Here is a 19,374-nt window from a genome sequence, read left to right as displayed (position 1 = left end):
GTTTAGCAGCTTAGTTAAATTTAAACTTGAAATATAAGCCTTGGAAAAAAGATATTTGATCATCTACACCAGTTAAATACCAGCAATACTGTTTGTCATTAATCCAGATTTCAGCAAAATCCTGAGTTATATTTATATCTCAATCTGTACTGCACTGTTATCTCTTCCAGTTCCTATCTCCTTGGGCCACTACAACTTGATAGTTTGCATCAGAGCACACAAAGAAACTGGCACTAAGGCTGCATTCCATCCAGGTATTGGTTTTTATAGAAGATTCTTCAGCACTCATCTTTTTCTCTACACAGCTTTATCCTGAAAAAAAAAAAAATTGGGAGATCCAAATAATCACCTATCTTGTTCGAAATAACTACAAATTGTCCTTTCTGGCATGAGGTATACCTTCAAAACCCAGCATATAATAATAATAATCAATCACCTCAATGACTTCAGTACTGTAATTACTAATTTTACAGGTCAAACTACAAACCTCACAGGGAAGACATTAAGGCCTTGTTAACTTGGATAGCATTCATTTTAAGAAAGAAAACCAAAGTTAAAAGGCTTATATTTCTACCACATGTGCTGAGCTTGTGTATACAGAGCAATAACAATGAATTTTATGATAGATATAATATTATTCCCCACAGCAACTCTAGCATAGCCTCTCAAGTCTAATTCATTGCTTCTATATATATTAAGTATTTTTTACTTAATATTAAATTATAGTAAATTATATTAAATTAATATATATTAAGTATATATTAAATTATACTTAATAGTAAATTATTATTTACTTATTATTAGTATTAATTCCCCTTCCATATGATCCAGTTCCATATGCCTTTAAACTCCACTTTCGGGATTAAACAGCAGAGTATTGCATGAATAAATGGACTTCAAGCAGATTAAACCAATGCTGCAGTCAGAATAATATTAATTACTTCTTTCTGTACCAACAGCAACAACTGATAAACAGACCAGTGTACTACTCCACACTAATAATGATCACCTTAGATACACTGTAATTTGTAGAAACTGACATTATGCCTTGCATGTCAGTCTCAAAATTACAAGCAAATTTCTATAACAGCATAATCCAAGAGTTCTTGGACCAACTGCTATAGCAGAAGGAGAAAATAAAAAAATGTTCAACTGAGTGTAAAGAGTTTTCCTCATGTTCCCTTCATGCTTCTTGGTTTGTGTGCACTTCAGAGGTACAGGAAAAATGGCCAGGAAGGTCAACTGGTAAAAAAATTGTCATTGAGAAACCCCACAATTCCAGCAATGGCTATAAAGTCCTGTGATAAAAATCAAGACAGAAGACTACAGAAGTTTTCCAGTTACTTACTGGGACAAACTCCAGGCACCTGCAAACTGACAACACTCCATAAGCTCGAACAGGAGCAACCAAGAGCAACCAATTTCACCCTGTCAGAATAACACTAGGGCGGGCTACTGTGCTCCCACCCCCTGAAGTTTTACCAACAGCAGAATGGTACTGGCAAGACAAAAAAATCCTGACAGCTTCAGATTAATGGGAGTTCCCAAATTCCCTTTTTCTTTTCAGATCATAAATTTGGAAAAAGTATTTATTTCTTCAGTGTGCTTCACAACCCACCTGATCACCATGGTAATCTCACAAAAAATAACATGGCTTGTTCATGACTAGAATCTTTAGCAACTCACATGTTTGAGATGAAAAACCGGCAGAGTTTGCTGTCATGGACTCTCATTCACTTTCCTCATCATGAACAAATCAGTGAGATTCTGATATTCTTCTTTTCATTTTGTTAATTCAGAAGATTAATCCACAGAAATAGAAAATATGCAGAAAATTACCAATGAATTAGAGAGGAACTGCTTACAAGATAATTAACCAACTGCAGGCTGAACAATGCATTCATGAGACTGAAAAGGATAGGTACTGTGTTTGATCAGATTAGGAACTGCTGAGCAACGTTGTAATTGCACCAGCAACATCTGTGAACTTCACTCAAGGCTGAGGGAGAAAAAAAATCCTCAAAACTCTTCTCAGTTATCCAAAGCACTTGCAGAATCCAAGCAAAATTAGCAGGGTTCATCTCAAGTTGTAGAACAGAAATTTTCTTCTCCTTCAAATTTGAAAAGCAAATGAAGTACAGCAACCAGTTCAGTGATGTATAGATGCAGATTCCTTTTCAAGGTTATTTGAAGAGAGTTATGGGATTTTGTGAAGTAAACACATACACAAATATCTTGAACTTTCACCTTTAAAAGCACCTATACTTAGTAAAGATCCAAAACATAATAATGAGATTTTATTTTCTTAATTGTTGTAAGAATCAAAATAGTCTAAGCTTTTGAATCACAACCCTGAGAGGCAGCAGCCCCAGGAATGCTGGAATGTTCAGGGTGTCTCATGAGTCAGCAGGAACTGCCACTTCCCAATACCCTACACTAGGGTGTCAAGGGTGTCAGACAGGTGACCTGATGGGCATCTTCTCAATGTTTAGGTGTCCGACACGAGGATGTGAAGAAGATAAACCCAGGTTCGTCTTGAAGGCATCCCTGAAAGGACAAGCAGGAGTGGGCATGGCCTGACAGAAAGGCAGGTCTGTCTAAGGCAGCACTGTGGCAGTGAGGGGGGCTCTGACCAGGAGCAGGCTGCTCCCAGAGGCTGCACAGCCTCATGTCAGAGACACTCAAAACACGATTAAAACATGGTCCTTGGGCAATCTGCTCAGTGTGGCCCTGTTGGACAGGGGGGTTTGGCTTTCCAGAGGTTCCCTCCAGCCTCAGCTGCTTTGTGGTTCTTCGACACCTTTGGAGTTATGTCGAACTATAGTGCATAATGTGTCTGAGGATATTACACAACAACAGAAAGTAACTGCCCAAATTCAAGAGAAGACTGCAAAATTTTATTATCCCTTGCTTGTTCTATAGTGTCTGTGTTCAATGCCTACATTTTTATTTGCCACAATCCTCTATAGCCCTGGGATTTTCCTTCGCTCCTGCCCACACTTCAAGGCAGCTAGCAGTTTTCTAATAATTATGTTATCCATACATAGTCCCTTCAGATGTGCCTAAATTAAGACAATTCTTAAACTTTGTATTGCTAATCTTGGTTCAGATGCCTGTTTTGCAGACTGTGAATTGTGTGTTCCCTCTTTCAGTGCAACAAGTAGAGTTTCCTGAGTTTTCAGATGTCTTTATAGCTTTCTAATAAAAAGAAATTATAAAGAAAAAATATATAACTTTATTCTTCATTCCTCACATTTTGCTACATTAAATTAACCAATTTGTTATGTCGTGTAGCAGTACTTTAGCAAACAGAAATACAAAAATGTCTGAGATTTTAAGGCATATATCAACAACTACAACTTTTCTTTTGAAATAGTTTCAATGATGCATCACCAAAATGCTAATAATACTAAAGCAACAGGCCATTCACTTAAAATTCCTATCAGAGGCCCCAGAAATGAAATTATTTTACCAGGCTAGCTTTTGTTATTGGAAAAAGCAGTATGAGCTGTGTCATCTTCCTTTGGGAGAATGAAATGAAACAGAGATACAAGATGAATTTTAACTCCCCTTGAAGAAGTTGCATACACCCTGAAATTACTCTTCAAGACATTCTAGGTTACCTGTGTTTACCTCACCAGCGGATTACTGCTCATTTGTGGTTTCATTTGTACAGCAAATGATTTATTAGCTGCTTATCCTCTACTTTGCATTACAGAAAAACCCTGTCAAGTCTAAAAAGCCAAGACAGACCAATGTGTGGAGTGTAACTAGGAGAATACAGTGGTCTAATGCAAAAAAATCTCAGACCTACAACCAGGAAAATCACACCTAGAGCCAAACATAAAAATGCATCACTGACTCGGGCTCTCCATAAGATGTTAGTCTTAATTTGCTGAGGAGATACAGAATGGATGGGCAAACACTTAGAACATCAAAGAAAAGTTTTCAGTGAGAAGTTACTGAAAAGGACCAGAATATGTATTTCCATTCTCACAGGAAGGTTTTAGCCTTTTCAATGCTTGCTTAACTCTAACCATACTTAGGATTTCTCTGGAATATACAAGTATACTAAGCAATAGTTGTTGAAATCAAAAAGAACGATCTCCTATAATCAAGGAAGAAAGACTGGATTCACTCACCACAGTGCATAAGATGAGACTCCAGGGAAAACTCTTTGCTTAGAAGGTCCCTTCTAATATCCCTCTCCCATTTCAGCATATAGGGACAGCCAGCCCTGGCATAGTAAAAAACACAGCCCTAATAAGATTAATTTTTAAGTTTTTTAACTGTTTCAAAACTGATGCCTGCACTACTTACCTTTTACAATTAGACTGACATGGTACAATTCAAAGGCTACCTAATTACATCCACATATCAAAGAACTGTTCAACAGCTTTTTCTCACAGACACTAGGGGAGGGAAAAGCCCTAGTACAAGCATGTCCACTTGTAGGTATCATGTGTCTATTCTAACATTTAATATTACATCAAATAAAACAATATAAATCAGGGGAGAGAGATATATTTGCAGTCCTTTCCCCAGGTACATAACTGAGTATAACTGACATTGAAACAATTGCCTCTTACCTGCTTACAGTTCTTCCATGATGATGATTTAATTCATCATACTGAATTTTAAAAATTTTCTCTCTTTTCTCAGAGTTCCTGAGGTTTTCAGGAGCCTCAAATTCCCCCACTGTATTAAAAAATGTGATCTATTTATGGCATCTGCTACATGCTGACAGGATGGTGTCCAAAAAATTATTTTAGTGCACCACAGTACCAATACAAAATTGTGAAAGAGCAGGTAGAGGCAACAGTAAAAAACTCTTCACATGATCATCTGCCCATATTTTATTAATCTTTCCAAAACAAATTGCTTTAGTCCATGCTATAAATGCATTAGGCAAAAAACTAATTTAAGAGTCAAACAACCTCAGTTAGGGAACTCCTTATCTAGAATTCCTCGAGGATTTTTTAGGCAAATACATTATTCACCATTATAAAATGGAAAGTGCCTTGCTATTACCTAAATCATTCAAAGATTTGGGAGAGATGAGAACAAACACCTAAAATCTTCCCGTTTAAAACAAAACCATCAATAACCCAGTAATTCACACAGTGAACAGCATGAGACTCACAGCCTAAGCAAAGGCTAACATTAGTACTTGCAAATATCCTAATAAAAAAAAAATAGCCAAATGCCTATTTATTACCCACTTTCCAGTAAATGAGAAATGGAAATATACAATTACTCTTTCTCCTTTATTTGCTCCTAGTACTGGTTCTTCTACTTCCCTTGAAGTTCACCTTGTGCTTTACACAAGACAAAAAGTTTCCTCGCAGATACCAATAAAGATTCTAAATGAAGAAAGTAAAAACCCAAATCTGTGACACTAATAAATGTACCTACTAAATATGGAATCAGAGAAGGTATCAAGACATCTAGGTTACCAAATCCTTCTTCTAAAAATCCCTCCCTGCTAAGAAAGAATACAGGCAATGTCTTCAAAAAATTATTATGCACTTTTCATTAACTTGGAATCTGTTTCTTTAAAAGAAGGGGTGGAGGCAACATATCTTTAGATGTTCTTTATCTCTTTAAACCAAAAGTAAATCATTAACACCAGTAAGACCTGCAGACCATAGGTATTTCAAATATTTGTGACTCTGTTGACTGATCGTACAAGTCTATATGAAGTATTGTCATCAGCCTACAGCAAAAAAGGTTACACTTGATTAACCACAAGTCTACCAAATCCAGCATGTGGTTTCTGTCAACATCCAGGAGATAATAATGAGTATATCACAACACCACAAGCAGGAAAGGACAACCCTTAATATTCTCCCAAGGACACTCCCTTATACAGACACAGCCCCAAACACAGTATTGTTCTCACTGCCTTCGAGTGAGAGAATCACTTTCTCAGATCTAGATTTCAGTACAGCCCTGTTTTGTACATTTTGACCAGACAATGTTTATTTAACAAATTACCGCAGAAACTAAAAGGAGCATAATATCATGCCATGATGACAAAAAGACATCTGTAACAAGAAGAGTCATTTAATACAGGAATAATCTACCAAATACAGATTTGCAAATAAAACCTAGTTTAGCTCAAACTTGATGTTATCATCCTTACACACAAATTTCTGGATGGATCATAAACTGATTTGTGCTAGACTAAAGTAGTTCATTAGAGTAGTTACTCAAGGTCTTAAAAATCTATTAGCTTTACTAAGCAGTAAAAACAGTATCACTCCACAGAACAGAACAAGCTGAAAAGCAAACTGCCTGAGCTAACCAAAAGTCACAACAGTTCATTGAAAATGACTGAGTAATAAATCAGCCGTATGTTAAAAATATATTTTTTTTAAATGTCACATTCATTACTGAAAGGGCACAAAGCATGTACCTTATTTGAAGAACCTAAAGTGGGTACTTGTCAACAGAAAAGGTTAGGGTGCCAGCGCAACTAATACAGGGCTAAAGGATTTTTCACCCACAATAGTTCACATCAAGTGCAGAACAATTAAAGCATTCCATTCTACCATGTCTTCAGACTGCTTTCACTGAATACTGAAAAACACTGCTAGGTGGTACCTGTCTGCTAGAACACAGAAACCCAGAAATTTCAAAAATTATTAAGTTATAGCTGTAGTTGCAAATTGTCTGTGTTCTTATGACTTCATCTAGTCAGAAGTGATTATTCTCATTTTACCAGAGCGCTGTTTAAGTGTAGCAAACCAGCTACAATGACAAATTTGAACTGTGGGAGCAGAAGAGGGCAGGTACAGAAGGGAAAATAGCCAGCTTAGTGCACTTACATTCAAGGTATACAAAGTGAGCTTGCCCATGATACAAAACTGGGAGGAGCTGCTGACTTCTGAAGGCAGAGATGCCCTGCAGAGAGATCTGTGCAAATCAAAGAGCTGGGCAGCCACCAACCCTAAGAAGTTTAACAAGGGCAATTGCCAGGCTCTGCACCTGGGGTGGGGCAATCCTGTGTTGGGGAGATTTAGATTAGATATTAGGAAAAGGTTCTTCACCCAGAGGGTGGCTGGGCATTGGAACAGTCCCCCCAGGGAAGTAGGCACAGCACCAAGTGTGACAGAGTTTGGGAAGTGTTTGGACAACCCTCTTAGCCACAAGGTGGGATGCTCAAGGTGTCCTGTGCAAGGCCAGGAGCTGGACTTTGTGATCCTTGTGGGTCCCTTCCAACTCAGGACATTTTATGATTCTAATAATTCCCTTTCTTCCTTTCAATTGCTTCAAAAATCAACAGCTTTTAATGTTGTGAAATTCTCATTTAAGTTTACTAGCAGAAACAGAACATCCACTACCTACTTACACCTTCAAATAATTAATCTGCCTTTTTCTTTTTTTCAGATTTCTAACATCAAAAAAACCCCATTACCTTTTGACATTAGTCTTTTGAAATAAGCTTCTGTAAAAGTGATCTAATAGTTATTAAGTGTAATTTTATCAGTTTAAATTGAACTAGAATGGAAATTGAATAGGATGTTTTCAGTAATATAAAAAGTGCAGATTACTTGATTCATTCATCTCAACATTCATTAAGGGTTACAATTAAATTGTTTTAATATGGAAGTCTTCCTGAGAAGGCAAAGACATTTATTTCTGGTTTGAAAGCATTTCTTTACCTGACACAAAAGCATAGAACAATACAAAACCACCACTCTCAAAATTTCCTGATCTCCTTCAATTTATTTCCATTGATTAGCACACAAATATGATTAACAACAGAATCGTACACTCACCACCAAATAAAATGCCTTGTAAAAAGAACTGATCCTAAATAATGTTTTCTTTAATACACCTTGTAGCTGTCATAAATATACAGTGTGAACAAGTATTACACAGACCCAATTGTAGAAAACATAGACAAAATATTAATATTGAAGACACTGTCATGTGATCTTCTGCTGCAAAACAAACCCAGTAGGCAGTAACAGTGACTTTTCATTCTCAGGCAGGTAATAGAAAGCACGAGTTCATGTGTGTATGATTTTCACTTATGACATATACCTTTACAAAAACCAATAAGCTTTAAAACCTGCTGATGCTGATCTCATTAATTCCACCATGTATTAAGATGTTAGCCACTGGGAAGTGCAGCAGAAAAACAGTAGAGCTTTCATATGCAGAATATGACTAACAAAGTAGAACTTCCTACACCTCCTACCCACCAGCAAAGCCTAACAAATACTGTCAGTTTTACATATAGGTATCAGTCTTTTAGAGATGAATGATTTTCTGCATGTGCCCTTCTTTCAGAGTACCTGATCACTGCATTATTGTCTCATCTGAAACAAGCACTTGAGTGTCAGCATCTTCAGTTAATTTGGAACACCTTGCATCGTTCTATGTTTTCTGGGATATTTGACAGGAAATAAGACTTTGGGCAATAGTTCTAGTTCAGGATTTTATTTTATTATTGTCACCATTATAGATAAGCTACCACAGGCACATCTTTCAATGAAAATACCAAGGCTAGAGTTTTTTTAGTATTCAAAATGTGATTGTGTATTGCAAATATCGAAAGGTAAGTGTTAGAACATCAGCTGGAATAGAAGACAATTAGCTAATTTGTTTCAGTCCTTTTTTTATTTTCTTTTGTTCAATTGATAAGACATAGTCCACTATAAATTTCAAAAGATGCTTTCTTAATACTTCAACTAAAGAGCTTCAAAACCCTATTTGAGGAATAAAAACTAGTCAGAGAAAGAAAAAACCAAAAAGATTAAAACCCCATGTGGCATACAAAAGCATTCTCTTAATATCATCTTACATTTACAAACCATATGCACAGTATTTCTCTATCATACAAGTGGACTATTTATAAGAATGTAATGCTGTTTAAGGAAAAAATTAAGAAGAGGTAGGCTTTACATCAGGGTTATACAGGGCTTGAAACTTCAGAGAAACAGAAATTGACTGAACTGAGTTTACACTTTTGTTTTCCTCTAGTGAGAATGAACATAAATGAAGTGCAGATAGACTTTTTTCTATTTGATATAGCACACACCTGGCATTTAACCATGAATCTCTTAAATGGTAAAACAACCACAGAAGCACAGATCTTGGTATTTCACCACGAGTTTTTTCCAACCATAATTTTTTTTCCTTCCTCTCTCTAAGCTCCTTCAACATTTGCAGAAGTTCCCCCCCAGAATTTCAGAACCGTAGAAGCCTATCAAGCAGAATAATCCACGCTGGTAAACCCAAAAACTACAGAGATCAGGCTGTCTGCAAAACAGAGTGGAAGAGCAGATCTCATTAAAGGTGTATTTCCCACTATTGAAAAAGCAAGTTAGCCTGCTGTTTCTGCATTACAGTATTTTTAAACATGTTTATAGATGTACTACAGCAACACACTTCCCCCTCCTCCCCCAGTCCCAAAAGAAATGCTTCAATGCTTCCCCTCTTGGTACTTCCACATCCTATCACCTCATTCATCAATTATTGCTTTGCTTTTTATTTTCTTTATTTTACATAAGTACAACTGAACTGCAAAGCTAGGAATGTAAAGTTTATGTAATTATGGCTTAATTACTACCAGCCTTTAGTCTTCAAGAGAAAAATATTGAAATCATAGTGGGGTTTTGTGTCCCAGTTAGAAGAAAAAATGCATTATGCAGTTGAATAGCTTTAATTTCTTTAATACAAATGGACAAAACAGTGAAGGACATTACTGGAACTTTAGGGAGAAATGACAATTATCACTGAATAAAAGAGCTCAGCATACCTCAGTATTCCATCTTAAAAGCAGTCTACAACCTTAGGGAGAATTTTTAGGTTTGGTTTCTATTCAGTATTCTTAAATGCTGAACCAAGAACTCAACTATCAAAAAGGAGAAAATTAAGGAGTTCCAAACAACTTCCTGTGTACAGAAATCAGAGCAGGGACATGGAGGAGTGCTCAGAACATCCCATCTTATGCCACTGACAAAGCTGCAAAATCTATCTAAAATGTCTTCTCAGTATAGACACCAGCAAAACTCATTTCCACTTAACCTCAACCTTCTGAAACAAGTAGAATAGAGAAAAACTACTGCTGCTCACATCCTTCAGCTCTGATTCCATTAAGCCATGCCTCTGCTGCAAGAAACACTTACAAGAGAGAGACAGTTAATAGCATTACCAGATAATTAGTGAAAATGATGTTGTTTATTTTGCAAAAGGACTGCTTGATTATTATACTGCTTAACTAAAAGAACCATTAAAAATAAGTGCCAAAGAAAATACTGACCACTTTTTAACCTTAGAATTGTATAAGCAACAGCAAAAATATGAACAGTGGGGAATAAAAGACAAAAGGTGCCACCCTGATCAGAGCCAAGCAACAAAGGTGAAAACCACATAACAACTTCAGATACAGCCCAGAATGTTCACAGTTTATATCAAGAAGCATAAGCATGCTACAGATTTCTGTTTTCTCAAGGTTTGCTCCAGTTTGTGTTTCTCCACCTTTCAAGAATCTCTTAAAGGGACACATGCAAAACAAGGCAATAAAATAAGCCCATTCATGGAAACCAAAGTTTATTTTTAGGTCATGCTCAGCACAACTCCTTATACAGCACAGATTTTTATTTTTTCCCACTCTTTGCAAATTTAATATATTTTATTTACACCCCTTAATAACTTTGAACAATTGGTCAGTCATTTATACCATGGTATACAATTCCTTATTTCCTGAACTCCTTGAAGGCACAGGGGCAGTGTATTCTATCCCACAATTCCAGAAGACTTTGAAAGAAAAAGCTTAGAGTACTAGTTTGGAAACAAGGACTCTCAAAAACGTGACAGAAAATACACATTTTTCATCATAGAACAAATGCAGGTAAGTAATTCTTATTTACTCAACACTTTAAATCTGGTTTTTACTACCAAAGGACAAATTCCTGTTTTCATGTAATTCTTCTGTTGTGAAAGAGAAGGGTCATAAGGATGTATGTTTAACAATGCTTAGAGTTCAATTCAGGTATGCTAGGTTCACAGTATTTTAGGAACATTGTAATGAACCAAAGTAAGCCTTAGTCAACGACTGCACCCTAGAACTTACTCACCTGGAATTGAGTCGAGTTGCTATCTTATATTCCACCTTTTTTTAGCACTCTAGTCACACCTGTACCATGGATAGCTAGCACTGGCACATGCAGTTTTCTGCCCCCCCCCCACTCCTGACATATTAACTTAAAATCAATTTGAAAACTTATTTTATATGTCTCTCCTTCAAAATCATTACATTATTTCTCTTAGGCACTGCAGTGCAATTGATCAACCCCTGCTTTCATCTCTCTTTTTTTTTAAGAGTCCTTTGAGCTGTTTCTCTTCTTCCTTTGGTTTTGTTTCTAATTAAATGGCAATATTGTTTTCCTCAGATGGAATTGTTAGAAAGCATCTTGAGTTATAATAAAAGTGATAAACACGACATCCATTACTTTATTCTGTATTGTTAAGGACCAATATTTAAAAGAGAATGTCTACTTGTCTTCATTTAATCAGAGAAGATGGAAAAAGACTTATCAAATTGAAGTATTTCAGTATGTACATATTCCATTACTTTCTTGAGCACTTCTTCATGTTCCAGTAATCCATACACCTTTTGGACAATTTCTCTTCAGCTCATGTACTCTGGATGTGTTTTTAAAAAACAATAACAACAAAAACCAAGCAAAAAACAAAAAACTATCAGGAGAAAATAAGCTCTTAGCATGGTATTATTTGTTACTTAAATATTCCATTAAGGCATTCTGTAATTTAAAATAATCTGATTTTTGTAAGAAACAATTAAATAGCTTGATTGATAATGAAACTGAAGAGCATTAATGGTGTATTTTGTAGATTTTTGTACTCATTAATTCAATCATAAAGCACACATCACAGGACATTATCTAGCTGACAGATATTTAGGTGCTCAGCACCATTTACTGTTTTACCAGTAGCCCTATAGAACCTAAATGTGAGCACACACCACACTGCAGTAATAACCTTGTGCTTTTGCTTGCAACATGTAACTGGACAAAAGCAGGGTTATCAAACATTGAAAAAGATCTCAGCTTTCATTATTTTCCTTCCAGATTCAAACTTCAGGTTAAAGCATACTATGATGTCACTTCTGCTGTGGTACAATGCCAAAAGTCTGTTCGGTGTAACTACCAGGCTTTTTGCAGACATTATGCAATTCACATCACGTTCAGAATGATTTCTGATTTACAGCAGAGAACTTCACCACCACAGTCAGCCATATGTAATTTAATCTGTCCTGCAGTTCCTCAATAAAATGGCAACGTCTATTAGAGAAGGAAAAGGAAGTTAGGAAAAAATTTACCATGCATCACACAAATGTAATTCATCCTAGAGGTCCATTTTAATCTTCAGCTATCATTGCACCTCAAATAAGATCCAATTATTTCAGCTTCACAGGTAGACTGGCTTTTCATCCCAAGAGATCTGAATGAGCCATGACATGATTTAAAAAAATGTAAATTAACATTGCAAAAATATATATGCTACATACTGAACTGTCAAATCCCACACTTTAACCATCAAACTGAATCTGCAGCTCCCCAATTTAAATCTTTAGCACAACGTATCCTATCTAACATTAGCAACACAGCACAAGGACTGCTATCCACAGTATAATGCCATACTTGAGCAGTACAGCTCACCCGGTGCTCCACCTCCAGCAGGAACAATCCAGGCCAGTGGGAGCCTTATCCACAGGGGCAACTTCTCACCACAGCCTTGTACCAGGCCCTTCTCGATCACAAGGCCCAGAATAGTGCACACAGTCTTCCAGATTACCCAGCACATGGTTCTTTCAATGTCATGGCTCCACAGCAGATGAAAAATCTGTAAATATGCTCAACAGAATAGTCTCACTTTCATCCCTGCTTCCATTTCACTACTGCAACACAGCTTCCACTATTCTCAGCATTGTATGCAAAACCAGCTTTAAGGGTAGGAAACATACAATATTTTCCTTTCTAACTATTAGCTACATTCACAACAGGTTGCAGAAAGTGGCAGTAGTCAGGTAATTCATTGTACAGCAACTTCCAGAAGCACAGATTAGGCTGGGGTCCCATCATAAAGCCCTTACCTTTGAGTAAAAGGTAATGCGTAAAAACGCATTGTTATTTTCATGCATTGCATTCATGCATTTGAAAGGTTACTTCCATGCCCTGCACTGTCAACCTTGTATATCCAATACTAGAAATTATTCCCCAAATTTGGAGATTTGAAGAAGTGAATGGGAGTTGGCAATTTGGGCCATTTGGTGAGAACTGATATGTTGTAATTATTTCTGCACCTCACAAGTTACAAAGAGATTTAAAATGTCATTAAAATATCAGAAAGTGAGCAAGAAAAATTCCAAAATACTTTGATAGTCACAAAGTGAAAGTTACTGCTGTTATTAAAAAATTCTTTGAAAAAATGAGCTATTAAAAAGAAAAACTAGGTGTAAGAACTAGGTTTTTTTTTTTAATTACCCATTGATTTTTAAGTGGGAAAGTAAATTTGCTAATGTAAACAGTTTATTTACTTTTTTCAGAAACTGAAGAATCTCTTCGCACTAGCATTGAAGCTTTATATAGACTAATTCTTTAAGGACAGCATACCTCCTCTTGGTTAATTTCTTTGAAGAGCAGCAAGATAACAAGCTTGATCTGCCTTCCATTCTCAGTGAAATAGCCAACAATAGCTCAAATGTTATTTTAAGTGACTATAACTGGAACAGTCAAACAAAAGGTCACCCATTTTACTGGTATGGAAAAATACAGGATTGGCCTCCAAGGCTCCCAGGGCTGTTCAGTAGTTTGCATGATCAAAGGCAAGCAGACTCTGACCTTAATACAAATTTCCTATGTCCCCTCATCCGTACACATTATTTGCAATACAATTTTAATCACTGTATTTTACACTGATTTATATACGCAGATGTGATTTAACTCAGAAGAAAAAAAAAACCCACAAAAATCTCCAAGCATCCAACCTTAATAGTTAAAACAATCTTAAGTTTTAACTTTCAAATACCTTAATTAGAAATATTCATTGATTTTTTTTTTCTGTGAGTTACATCACATAATATTATTGAGTCAGCAGAAGCAACTGAAAAACAACTAGGTTAATAGATGGAAGGCCATACCTTTTTTTTTTTTTTTTTTTTTGCATGAATGTTGTTCACTCACAGAGCTTTAGGCAACTAAAACATCAATGTGTATAGAATTTACTGAAACAGATTTAATGATCTCCAAATGACAGGAATAGCTATTTGCTTGGGAAAAGCAGAGTCACAGTTCACCTTCTGAAAATACTGTTTTGTTACTATTATTGTGGGCATCCCACACTGTCACCTTCATACTGAAATCTGTTTTTATTTAGTAAAGATTTTAAAGAGAGTCAAGCAACATATTTGCTATGCTGAGCTACAGATTTCTTTAAATCCTAAGCTGAAAAAAATCCATTTGAGCCCTCCAATTTTTTTCAAGAAATATTTCAATTATTTCAATTTGATTTGCTGTACTACAGCACCTCTTTTCTCTCTAATCCCCCTCATTGCCATATATGAGGTTCTACGTTTGAAGTTCCTCCTGGCTGGCTGACAGTCTTCTTCCTTCATCAAGTTCATGTTTCTGCCACTGACTTTACAGGATATGCACCACCTCTTACCCACATACATCAGATGATATTTTCTGTGCCACCTATTCCTCCTTGCTCTTGAGGATGGGTCTAAGCCCAGCAGCTCTTTCCCCATATCCCTTAAAGACAGGAAATTCTTTAAAAACCTAGGTTAGACCATCAAACAGGTCTCCCACAGTAACTCTGGGTCCCATGACCATCCATGACAGTATCCCTGCTTCCCACCTACAATAACACCCCCAAATTATCACCCCTGTAACTTCCCTCCCATCATGCACATGCAATAACCTACTGCAGCAGCATCATGGCTCTCCCACTTTCCATCTGACCTTCCCTAAGCACACTGGCCTAGCAGAAGGAAGCAAATGTCATGGTGGTTATTATTACAGGCCAGCCACAGACACAGACTGGGGCTCCCCTTTTCTTGCCCAATCTCTTCTCTAACCACCTGCCTGTTTCTGTCAGACCTGAATATGTATGCAACAGGCCTGCAGAACATGGCCCCTCTGCCAAAGTTGACTAGGAATTGGGCAAGCAGTTCAGAAGTTACTGGCAGGTGGGAGGACAGGCTAATGGACAGATGGATGGACAGATGGAACAATTGCATAAGCAACCTTCCCTCAAACTAAAATAAAACTTTGAAGTACCACCTGTTCCACAAAGCATTTCATCAGCACTAGCCACTCCCCACTTCAAGGTTTCTGTTTTATATAGGCCCTACAGCATAAAGTAGTAGCTTTAGTCAGTAGACTTACCAGATAAACATATTCCTGACTGTACATCTCAGTGTATAGCCACTGCATCCCATAAATAACTGCCTTTAAACACAAGCTGTACACAAGCAAGATTTCACAGCTTAGAAGAAAAAGAATGGTTGCATAAAAACATTATAATGGCATGTAATTTGAAATATCCTTTGTAATAATAATGCCAGCAATGAAAGGAGAAAAAACAGCATGAGCTTTTGGGGTGGTTTTATTTTCAGGTTCATTTTCTTTCTTTTTTTTTTCTTTGGCGGGGGGGGGGCATGTTTTGTTTTTCAAGAAATACGAAAAGAAGTAGAGAAGTAAAAATAAAGACTACTACCAATTAAAGGATCTGCAAAGGCGTCTTGCATCTCAACAGCCTAAGATTGTGTGAAGGGATAGAGAAGAAGCTGTGCTAGATGAACAGATGGATCAGGAAAGTGTGAAGAGGTCCATAAGGTAGACTGAAGTTTTAAAAGCATGAAACTTCTGAAGCGAGCACAGATTCTTGTAGGTGTTTTCATAAAAGGATAAGTTAAGGTGAGGCAAGTTGGGGGATTCTTTTTCTTTGGGTTTTTGAAAAAGCTTACAGGTGAAGGTAGATAACAGCATACTATGTGTAAGACATTAGCTTTGTTTTAGTTAGAATTCTCTTTTCAAGTGCTCAAAAGAAAATATTGCAACAGTGTCACTACCATGAGCTGAGTAGGGAATTACATGAAAAATACACAAAAATTTCCTGGAAAAAGAAGAATAATTTAGTTTTACACAACCTCTTTCTACTGACATTTTAGGAATAAACATACTTCTAGGAAAACACTGCTTTTGAGCAGAAGGTCTACCTCGAAAACCTCCTGAGGGCCCTTTTCCATCACTGATGTTAATTATCACTTCAAAATACCCTACACACAATCCTAGTAAAAAGAGCAGTAGAAAGTTGGAGAGGGAGTATTCTATATTTATCAATAGATACAGCCTCATTTCAGTAAACACCCATCTTGCAATAAAAAAAGTTTATAATTAAAGGTAGTGTACGTTCCGAGGTTCACAACTGAAAATTAGTAACAGCTACTGTCACTGCTCTGACAATTGCCTAGTTTTTGACTAATAAACAACTTTAACTTTTGGATGAATAATACTATCTATAAACAAGCCATAAGCATGACAAACCATTTTTCATCTCAAATAGTATATAACATTAAAAGCAAACTTGTCTTAATGTATTATAAACCTATGCCCATCTCCTGCTCATTATCATTACATTTATATTTATACAACACAGGAGACACTGAAGAGCTTCCAGCATACCTACCAACTATTTTGAACAACATCAACTTGAAATATCAATTAAGATATGTTAAAACCAGTTTCATATCCTATATAAGATGCTATATGTATTGACAACTTTTAGATTTCTTTACCTCTGAAAGGGGTCACAAAGTCAGATGGGCCTTAATCCTGCATACACTCCTTTATAAGCAATGCAACTAAAGTCAAACACAGGCTGAACTCACCATGTGCACAAATATTTGTAGAGAGGGTTTAAGTGACTCCAGGGAATAAACAAAATGCTGCCAAGTGTTCAAAATGGAAAATAGAAAAGGAAACTTTTCCTGCAATTTGTTTTTAGCTACTGGAAAGTTTTATTGAACACGAGAGGTTAACAGGAATTTAGAACAAGTGTAATAGGTCTGACAAGAAGAGCTTTAACAAGAGCTGACTACAACATGCCCCCACCTTCCATGCACCTTGGTTTTGCTATTAATATTCCAGGTAAATGAAGCTTACAAAAACAAACACAAAACCAACCAATGCCTAAAACAAAACAAACAAACAAAAAAAAAAAAACCCTCTCTCACCATCCTGAAAGAAGCAGAATGACCAAACTACACTACATTTATTCACTGAAAATTAACATGCAATTAACATGATATGCTGCAACATGCAAGATACAACAAATCTCAGTGTGCCTGGTAAGTGTAAGAGCCAGCAGAAGGTAATACCCAAATCCTTCCAGCAGACTTCTGAAGTTTGTCTACTACAGATCTCCCACCAGAACACCATCCTCTTCACCATCACCTAGAAATGCGTCCAGATGAGAAGAGAGAGGAGAGAAGAGCAGCATACACCACCAAGCATCATGAGCCCCCAACACTCAGAGCACACTGGACCTTCTGCTCTACACCAGCACAGTGCTGGGGTATGCTGAGGCAAACACTGGGAGCACTTGGGAAGTGAATTACATGAAAAATACACAAAAAATAAATATAACCTTCTTAAGATTAGGAAATAGAGAAGCAAGTACAAAGCTTATAAACAGAAATTTACTATGCTATCAAGTTTAATTCAAAAGATTCTGTGTTTTAAAAACAAATATATAGAAGTACAAAGTCCCACTTGCTAGTACAAAGCTTAAAAAGCTGGCAGTTACTTTGCAGCCATGAAATCAGATTGGTTTAACAAGTTAAAATATCACCCAGAATACCACATACAGGCCAAACAGAAGAATCTACCCTCTCAAAGTCAGGAAGTGATGAGACTGAAAAGCCCTCAATGATGTACATTCACTTACTTTGCATATAAAGTGGGACTTCACAGCTGAGGAGTTGCTCACCTCATAAGCACTAACTCAAAGCAAACTAAAGACAATGAAAAACTCTGGATGTTTCTACACCAGATAGCAATCCCATAGAATCATGAATTTAGTAAGGACTTCAAAAAATCAATTTTAGGATCCCAACTTCTCTGAATGTGATGATGAAGTCAGTTAAAACATACTTTTACACAGAAATCATATTAAGTGTAAGCTGTTTCTCCAAATTCACTAAGAAATGCACAGTTCCTACGATAGAAAATGACTTTTACACACTGACACCTAATTATGAAGAGAAGAAAGGAATAGAAAAAAGTTTTGGTTTCATACTTGAGCTCCAAGAAAGATTTTTTGATACTTAATAGTTGAATAAATATTTTATTCTACTGAACCCTGCATTCACATTCTCCCCTTCCTTCAGGAATGCAGCAGTGTGTTACCATCAACATCTGTAGTAGTACAGTCATCTGTAAGAACACATTAACAGAGACACTGATACAATTTACCAAAACAATGGAGCTCTATGTGGCTGGCATACTGAAGATTCAGTTAAAAACTGATTCACACTTTGGGTTTTTCTCTCCCCCCCCTTTTTTTTTTTTTTTTTAATAATATTGCCAGGCAAGTATTTCTTGTAAGTGCCAACTACATCACTGCAATAAGATTATATTCTTATCTCCAAATAAGTGTCAGTGTTAAATTAAGTTATCTTATTATTACAAATAAATAACTACATTTCAAGACACTAGTAGGCAATTCCAACACTAAGAGGCTGCATTAAGAATTCAAATTTGAAGCCAGGCTGGAACACATAAACATCTCTGCTGAAGTGATGTTAGAAAATAAATCTAATTACAATAAAGCTAGAATTAAAAACTTCTGGGGATCTAACAGTTCAGTATCACAGAAAGTCATCATATAATAAGTATAGCTATTCCACATGCACTTTCCTCATTTTAAAAGACAGCAATAGAATATAAAAATATTCTCCACATCAGTAAACATATTTTACATCTCAAACTTCACATGACTGAGAAGAGGAACATAACTTGAGAGCCCATACATTCATTTCTGAAAGTTACTTTGCCCAAAAGAAACAGGCATGGAAGCTCTCTAAAGCTAACCTATTTCCAATGAAACTCTCACAGTTGCTTTAGAGAAGGGAGGGAAAAAAAATGCAATATTTCTATAGCAACACAGTTTAAGACATGCAGCACCTTTTATATTTATTTTGTTCTTTCTTTGTGACTTAGCCAAGATGTTTAACACAACTATTTCTGCCATGCTAAAATATCTTACATTAACAGTGACAAAGAAATATATTACTATGTTCTAAATTTAAAAAATAGTTAAAAGCTGAAT

At 36.3% G+C, this 19,374-nt stretch overlaps 1 protein-coding gene across 4 annotated transcripts in view; it reads right to left on the bottom strand.

Annotated features, from left to right (window-relative positions):
• The window catches only part of CDKL5 (cyclin dependent kinase like 5), a 131,145-nt gene that overhangs the window by 107,574 nt on the left and 4,197 nt on the right, over positions 1 to 19,374 (bottom strand). The window contains exon 1 of one of the 4 annotated variants that reach the window (XM_050971207.1): positions 4,143 to 4,209. The exons of 1 other annotated variant lie outside the window; for it this stretch is intronic. The gene's annotated coding sequence lies outside the window, so the exon portion shown is untranslated. Of the gene's footprint in view, positions 1 to 4,142; positions 4,210 to 19,374 lie in introns of those variants that run through there. 2 more of the 4 variants (XM_050971215.1, XM_050971214.1) reach the window with 2 other exon arrangements.

The sequence above is a fragment of the Serinus canaria genome, chromosome 1 (genome assembly GCF_022539315.1).
Source record: "Serinus canaria isolate serCan28SL12 chromosome 1, serCan2020, whole genome shotgun sequence".
Taxonomy (NCBI): Eukaryota; Metazoa; Chordata; class Aves; order Passeriformes; family Fringillidae; genus Serinus; species Serinus canaria.
The sequence above is the reverse complement of the archived record's forward strand: the minus strand, read 5'-3'. Positions and strand labels throughout refer to the sequence as shown.